Source organism: Camelus dromedarius, chromosome 7, assembly GCF_036321535.1.
Source record: "Camelus dromedarius isolate mCamDro1 chromosome 7, mCamDro1.pat, whole genome shotgun sequence".
In the NCBI taxonomy this organism is placed as follows: domain Eukaryota; kingdom Metazoa; phylum Chordata; class Mammalia; order Artiodactyla; family Camelidae; genus Camelus; species Camelus dromedarius.
In genome coordinates, this window is record NC_087442.1 from 59236617 (window position 1) to 59244423 (window position 7807).

General features: G+C 33.8%; 1 long non-coding RNA gene across 3 annotated transcripts in view; it reads right to left on the reverse strand.

The window, feature by feature from the left end:
• The window catches only part of LOC116153986 (uncharacterized), a 191584-nt gene that overhangs the window by 183595 nt on the left and 182 nt on the right, over positions 1-7807 (reverse strand). For all 3 annotated transcript variants that reach the window (XR_010381685.1, XR_010381684.1, XR_004137776.2), the window contains exon 2: positions 4487-4645. This is a non-coding gene — a long non-coding RNA (uncharacterized LOC116153986). The remainder of the gene's footprint in view (positions 1-4486; positions 4646-7807) is intronic.

Here is a 7807-nt window from a genome sequence, read left to right on the forward strand (position 1 = left end):
TTAAAAAACAGTAAAAAGTAAGTTCTAGCTGGCTTGAGAACATGGTAAAAGCTACAACACAGTATCAGGATAAATAATAGTACAGGATAGGTGAGCCACTGGCAGAGGGAAACTTTAACTGCAGAGCATTTTACACTGCTTTTTAAAGGGATTTTCATAAAAGTAAGAAAAAAATATACACACAAACATACAAACCAATATCAGAGAAAATGTACTAAAACAATATATCAGATGAAGTTTTCTTTACACAGCTTTCCAAGAGCTTTCTTTACATAGCTTTCCACATGGCTAATGTGGATTAATCATTAATGAATTTAATAAAGTGAACAGATTATTAGCTCTTAAACCTAGTTATTTTGTTTTCAAATGTTTCAATGTGCCAGATGTTTCATAAAATTAGTTTTTACTATTTAAAATGATTTATGAAGCTAGATGCCTGATTTTATTTCTGTATTAAAATTTAAGAGTTAAAAACCATTAATAGACAAACAGAATTTGCAGTTCAGTTAGCAGTCAGTGAATGTGAAAAGAGTTCTTAAAATGCTCCTCTTCAGAGCCATTCTCGTTCCCATAGAAACCGATGTGAGATCCAGGAAAACAAGGTAAGTTCTAAAATAATCACCATTATAAATACCCATTATATAAATGTAAATACAGGCAATTGAAATGATTCAGATGATTTTGAAATTGCATATCATTTCCCAAACCATAATGATTCCTTCAGAGTGGTTCTTGTCTGTCACATAAATATGGCATTTACAAAATTTTAAAAATTCTTATGATTTACTTGTGAGATCATAATTGCCTTTCAAACAAGTCTTGGGCACGCAAATACTGATTTCTGAACATGTATTTTGGTGCAAGATGGCTCTTCTTGGCCGGGCTTTCACTTTATGGTAGATTAAGTACTTATTGTTAGCCTTTGAATTTTATATAACCATTTCTCCATTCATTATTAATTGCTCTACAATGAGATCTAGATATTTTAGAGAGTTATTTTACAATTACAATTTTTCACATTTTTATTTGTCCAAGCATTTTGTCATGATAAAAGAGCCAAGAAGTCTTTTATTTGGGACTGTAATTCTTCTCAAAGCCCAGAACTAATCATTGGGTATAGAGTACACATAATATTAATGAAGATGTGAATGTGAATTGTTTACAGATATACATTCCTCTAAGAAGTGCTAAACCTCCTAATGTTTAAGGAGCAAGAATGTTTCAGAGGAAAAGTTCCAATAGTGAGAAACAAACATTTGAATGTAGCCCAGCTGTTGAAGGACATGCCACCCTAAAATATGTCACTTTGGTATATTGATTATTTTGAGCTGAAGGCACTTTAAAAATGACAAGCTCAAGGGAGAGCCTTTCTCTGAACTCCCCTTACCTGCCTAAAGACATATCCTCCAAAAGGAATTCAAATGTTATAAATCCCCTCCTCAGAACTGACACATCACCTGGGAAGAGACTAGATGTCATCTCCAAACCCAGAAAAACTCTGTCACAAACTATCATATCTTGCATTTATTCTTCCAAGAGCCCATTCATCTTTCCTGAAAATCATTTACTTTGTCCTAAGTTGCCTATACCCCTCACCTTCCCATATTAGGACAGTATCTAAGTTCTCAAATCTCACTGCTTTTTGAGGTATTCACTTTTTTTGCTGTGATGTCTCAGTGTGCATTATAACAAAAATCAATTAATTTGTTTACATTTTCTGCTGTTAATCTGCCTGTCATAAAGTTATTTTATAGGCCCAGCTATTGAACCTAGGAGGGTACAGGGAAACTCTTTTCTTTCCACAATGTTAAAAGAATCACAAGTTATGGACTAGACATGCAGTATTGTTAGCTGGATCAATTTGCAGAAACTCAGATATTTTCCCTTATATTTCATCCAAACCCTTGGTTCTTAAAACGTAGCCTCCAGACCAGTAACACTGACATCAGCTGGGAACTTGTTAAAAATGTAGACTCTCAGGCCCTAGGCAGACCCACTGAATCAGAATCTGCATTTTAACAAGATCAATAGATCTGAATGCACATTAAAGTTTAGAAACATAGCCAGTCCCAAATATTTGCTCCAGAAAAATTTGAGAAGCTTTACTCTGGTGGACTGATGGAAGCTAAAGAAGCTACTAACTAGAATATAAATTCTAAAAGGGGAAAGACTGTGTCTGCATGTGTCATCTGCACAGCATGTAGCTCAGAGCAGAATCCATAAACAATGTAAAATAATTTTGAGAAAAGAGAATGAAAAATATCTCTTTAACTTCAAAAATTATATGTTTTCAAGACTTATATTTTTAATAGAAATTGATGTTTTATTTTACTTTTACCCACTCCCATAAGCCAAACCATCAAACATGTATCACACACAAAAATCAATTCAAAATGGATTAAAGATTTAAATGTAAGACCTGAAGCCATAAAACTCCTAGAAGAAAACACAGGGAATGAAGAGCTTCATGACACTGGGTCTAGATAATGATTTCTTGGATGTGGCATCAAAAGTACAAGCAACAAAAACAAAAATACACAAGTGGGACTACATAAAACTAAAAAATTCTGTACAGCAAAATAAACAACCGACAGAGTATAAAAACAACCTAAAGAATGGGAGAAAATATGTACAAACTATATATAACTGATAAGAAGTTACTCTCCAAAACATATAAGGAATTCCTACAACTCAATAGCAAAAAAAACCCCAAAAAACCAATAACCCAATTTAAAAATAGGCAAATGACTTGAATAGACATTTCTCCAAAGAATATATACAAATGACCAAAAGTTATGTGAAAAGATTCTCAACATCATGAATCATCAGGGAAATTCAAATCAAAACCACAATAAGATATTATCTCACATCTGTCAGGATGACTATTATTAAAAAACAATACAAAACAAACAAACAAAAAAAGGTAGCTTGTATTGGCAAGGGGGTAGAGAAAATTATAATCCTTATATACTGTTGGTGGGAATGTATAAGGTTAAGCCACTATGGAAAAGAGTATGGAGATTTCTTTAAAAATTACAAATAGAACTACTATATGATCTAACAACCCCACTTCTGGATATGTATCCAAAAGAAGTGAAATCAGGACCTGGAAAAAATATCTGCACTCCAATGTTAACTGGAGCATTACTCACAATAGCCAAGATATGGAAACAAATATCTATTGACAGATGAATAAAGAAAGAAAATGTGATACAGACATACAGTGGAATATTATTCAGCCTTAAAAAGAAAGAAATTCTGCCACATTTGACCACATAGATGAACCTGGAAGACATTATGCCAAGTGAAATAAGCCAGTCATGGAAGGACAAATACTGTATGATTCCACTTACATGAGGCATGTAAAACAGTCAGACTCATAAAGACAGAGAATAGAATGGTGGTTGCCAGGCACTTGGAGGAGAGGGAAATGGGGAGTTGTTTTTCAACTGTTATAAAATTTCAGTTACACAAAATGAGTAAGTTCTAGAGATCTTCTGTACAACCTCATGCCTATAGTTAACAACATAGTATTGTGCATTAAAAATGAATTGAGGCTAGATATGTTAAGTGCTCTTACTACAATAAATAAATTTAAAAAGAAATAATATAGATCACAGTAGGGTTGAGAGCTAGATACAAAAGTCCAGAATAATTGTAGTCCACTTTCCTTAAAGACCTTCAAGATCTGTTTCAAGGGAAAGTGAATGCCCAAAGATTGAGAATGAATAGACATTTGAACAGGGAGCTATGGCTTTATATGAAATAAAAGGTATTCTACAAAAAATATCCCAATCTCTACTTCCTAACATCTTACCTTTCTACCCTTCCCCTGCTTCATTTCTATTGCTGAAATGGTTTGGTTCACCCAACCCTTTTGAATTTCCATTTTCTCCTAATAGAGTTACATTTGCTTTTATCACAAATGTATGTACAATTTTGATGATGATGTTGGTAGCTGCCTACATATTGTGACCTGGTGGGACAAGGAGGGTCCTGATGATGTGCTTTGTGGACTTAATCTCTCCTACGACCTGTCCTTTGAAGACACAGAGAGAAACTGCAGCAGATGGTTGTGTTTTGGAGGTTAGAAAAGTCAGATAAAAAGATAGCTACAGCACAGCAAAAGCTCAGTGCTTCATAATGACACTCAAGGATGCTGTTGGAATAAATTTTTCTTCTAAACTGGAAGAGTTTTATGAATTGCTAGAGTGGGAATAAGCATTATTTTCCTTTCCACTTCAAACTATTACTATTTATTGCCTATATACCATATGCCAGGAAACTTTGAGCGTTTTACATGAAATAGCTCATCTAATCCTTACAACAATCTCATGGGGAAAGTAATTTATTACTCTCACTTCAAAGATGGGTGAACTGAGGCCCAAGAAGGAAAGCAAGTTTCCAGGACTCCTCAGCTGGTAAGTAGCAGAGCTGGAGTTTGAACTCAGGTACAGTGACTGTGGAGTCAAAGCTTTTTACATACCTTGAAAGGACGTCATAGAGACTTGAGGTGTAGGTCTGCCTCCTCAGTTCTTCATGGTTGGCCAATTAGCTGTGCCTTCCTCAATTCAAAAGGAAGGTGCCTTTGAAATCGGTCCTTCTTTCAGATATCAGCCATTTAACAGTCCCCTACTACTTCTTCCTGGATAGAAATAGATGCAGAAAGGTCAGTCTTGTATGATCCATTCTGCCTACTTACTGAATGGTCACTCCATAGCAAACTTAAGGATCCAGGTATTTGTGATTTAACTTATATCATGTGGATTCCAAATTAGGTTCCATCTGCTTGAGACAAATGGAATTATCTACTATAAAATCTGTTTCTAATTTGATTTCCTGTGAAGCTAAATGTAATCAGCTAATTACAGATATGATATGATACGTAGGTAAAGGCATAGTTTTAACTAAAATGCTCCACATCAGAGTTGTGGACGGTTTCCTCCACAGAGAGCTGAGTCAATCCTGAGGTTCAGTTTTCTTCTTCATTCCACCTCTTTGCTCTCCGCTTGCCTGTACATTTATATGTTTTTGCCATTTTTCTACGTTGTATGTATGTTTAATAGTGTTAGAAAGAAATGATTCCAGGATTCTTGTGTTGACTGTCTGCCTCTTCACAAACTGAGATAGTTGGTTTTCCAACCTTTAAGAAAGCTCTTAAGATCTAAAGCTTCACCATGTCTTAACACTGTAACTTTGGCCATACCAAAACCTCTTGGTACCTCAGTTCCCATAAATATAAAATGGATTTCTTTGTACTCACTTAATAGGGCTGTTGTGAGGGAGATTCAATAAGTAAATACACGGAGAGGGCTTGGCACAGTGCCTGTCACCAAGTAAACACTAAATACATGTTGGCTATTATTTTATTTTTATTATTATTGCTATTGTTATCATAACTTGTGTGGGGACTGACTTCCTCGCAAAGTATCACCAAGATACTGAAGAAACATCTAAGAAATAAAACCCACATTTACAGAATTTTAGGGTTGGTATGGAGGATGTGAGATATTTTAAAATTTAAATCCCTTATTTAATAATAGGTAACATGTATGGATGGATCACTTACTACATGCCAGGAATTAAGCTATGCATATTATATATATAATCTCATTTAAATGAGATTTGAGAAATTAAGTGATTTGCCTAAACCCCTGTTTAGTAGGAACTGAGTCTGTATTTATATTCTGGTCCATCAAATACATATTTGTATGTGTTTAACTAAGCAATAATGCTGCTTACACGTTAAAAGCTACTGTCTTCCAAAGTTTTTCCATGTGCCATGATCATCAAAATGAGAAGCTGCTCACTTTGTTATGTGCCACGATGATTAAAATGAGAAGTTATTTCAGTGGTTCCAGCATTCTAGATTTTGAATCAGTAATTTTTTAAATTGAGGATTTAACATAAGGTTGTTGTTTTTTAAATTATTCATTTAAATTGAATATATTCAGTTTTAGGGGAAAATCACTATATTGCCACTGATTTTTTTCTTTTGCTAAGAATTGATACAAATGCCATCATATATCAGGTTAAATAATAGGCCCACAAACAAGAATTTGAAATTCTTGTCTTGGTCAAAATTTTTATAGCATTTTAAAAATTGAGATATACATAATTCATATAATGTAAAATTCACTGTTTTGAAGTGTACACATCAATGTTTCTTAGCATATTCAGTGTTTTGCCACCATCATCACTATCCAGTTTCAGAAGATTTTTATTACCCGACAAAGAAACTTTGCACCTATCAGCAGTTAGTCCCAAACATCCCTCCTTGTCTATACTAGTAGTCATTAATGTTTCCGTCTCTTTAGATTTGTCCTTGGTCAGATCTTTTATCTCTGCACAAAATGACTGTCTCAGATCTGCGATTTTTACTCTTTGTTGCCTAAATCAAACTGCCTGCCCAAAACCTCACCTTGATGAGTGGTTGCCAGTGGTATATGGAATACGTGCGATAGAGGGCATAATAAAGAGTATGAAACTCTAAGAGATTTCACTGTTTACATTTACTTCCAGTTTTAGATTTTCCTCATCTTTTCTTTTCTTTAATTTGGTATTTACTTACATAACATGTCAAATTACACACTTTGAAGTTAATTTGAAGATTGCTGATGTTTTCAGTAACAACATAAATCAAAATAGTGTAAGAACCATCTTGTTTAAAAATTTTTTTACAAAGACAGAATAATTAAAAATTAATAAAATAATAAAACCATATTCAATATCTTGTAGTAACCTATGGTGAAGAAGAATTTGAGAACAAATGTATGTTCCTATGTGACTGAAGTATTGTGCTGTACACCAGAAATTGACACAATATTGTAAACTGACTGTACCTCAATAAAAATACATTTAAAATAAAAAAATACAATGCCAAAAATTAATAAAATTAAGTGCTTTATAAAAAAAAAATTGTAGTTTTAGTTGTAGGTTCTCAAATTCCAGTCCAAATTTGTGCTCTTATTTAGTTGTTCCATTTTCTGTATGCCCATACATTGTGTTCATTTCTCAGATAATTTTATTTTAAAATAGAGATTCAAGTGTATTACTATGTTTCTCGGTGATTTATCTGTTTACATGTCTCTGAGTGGAATATGAACTCCTTGAAGGGAAGGCCTTTGTCTGTAAATGTTTGATTTCCAGTCCAGTGCCTAGTACATAGTATAAATTAATATTGTTGAATGAGGGAATGGGATTTAAATATACAAGCAAACACATGTATCAAATTTTCCAATAATACCCAATTACATATATTACATAATATTCTTCTATAATACTACAAATACACATGCCACACACATATACCATATAGTTCTAGGTAATTCACACTACATTCAAAATGATATTCAATAATATTTGAAAAATTCAAAGTTACGTATCTTGAACACCATAATACGTTACATATATCGAGTTTTACATAGCACTATTTTATAATAACCTACAAACTGGTTTTTACACACACAAACACACTCTATTTAACAAGGTGTTTACCACAGCTTACAACGCAGAGGAACACTGAATAATGGGAAAGCTTGGAGATTAAAGTCACGCAAACAAATCTGCATTTGGATTGTCTAGCACTACCTAAGTGACGTTGGCTTTTCTTTCTGAACCTGAATTTTCTGTGACGTGGAGACATTTAATACCATACTTAGTGAATTGGTTTAAGGACGGAGCTAATTTACGTTCAGGGCCTGGCACTTGGCAAGCCTTTAATGCATTTTAGCCGACATTTCATTCCTCAGCCTAAACTGGGTAAAGGTGTTTCTTTTCTCCACACACTATGAGTTTTTTCCAGTCA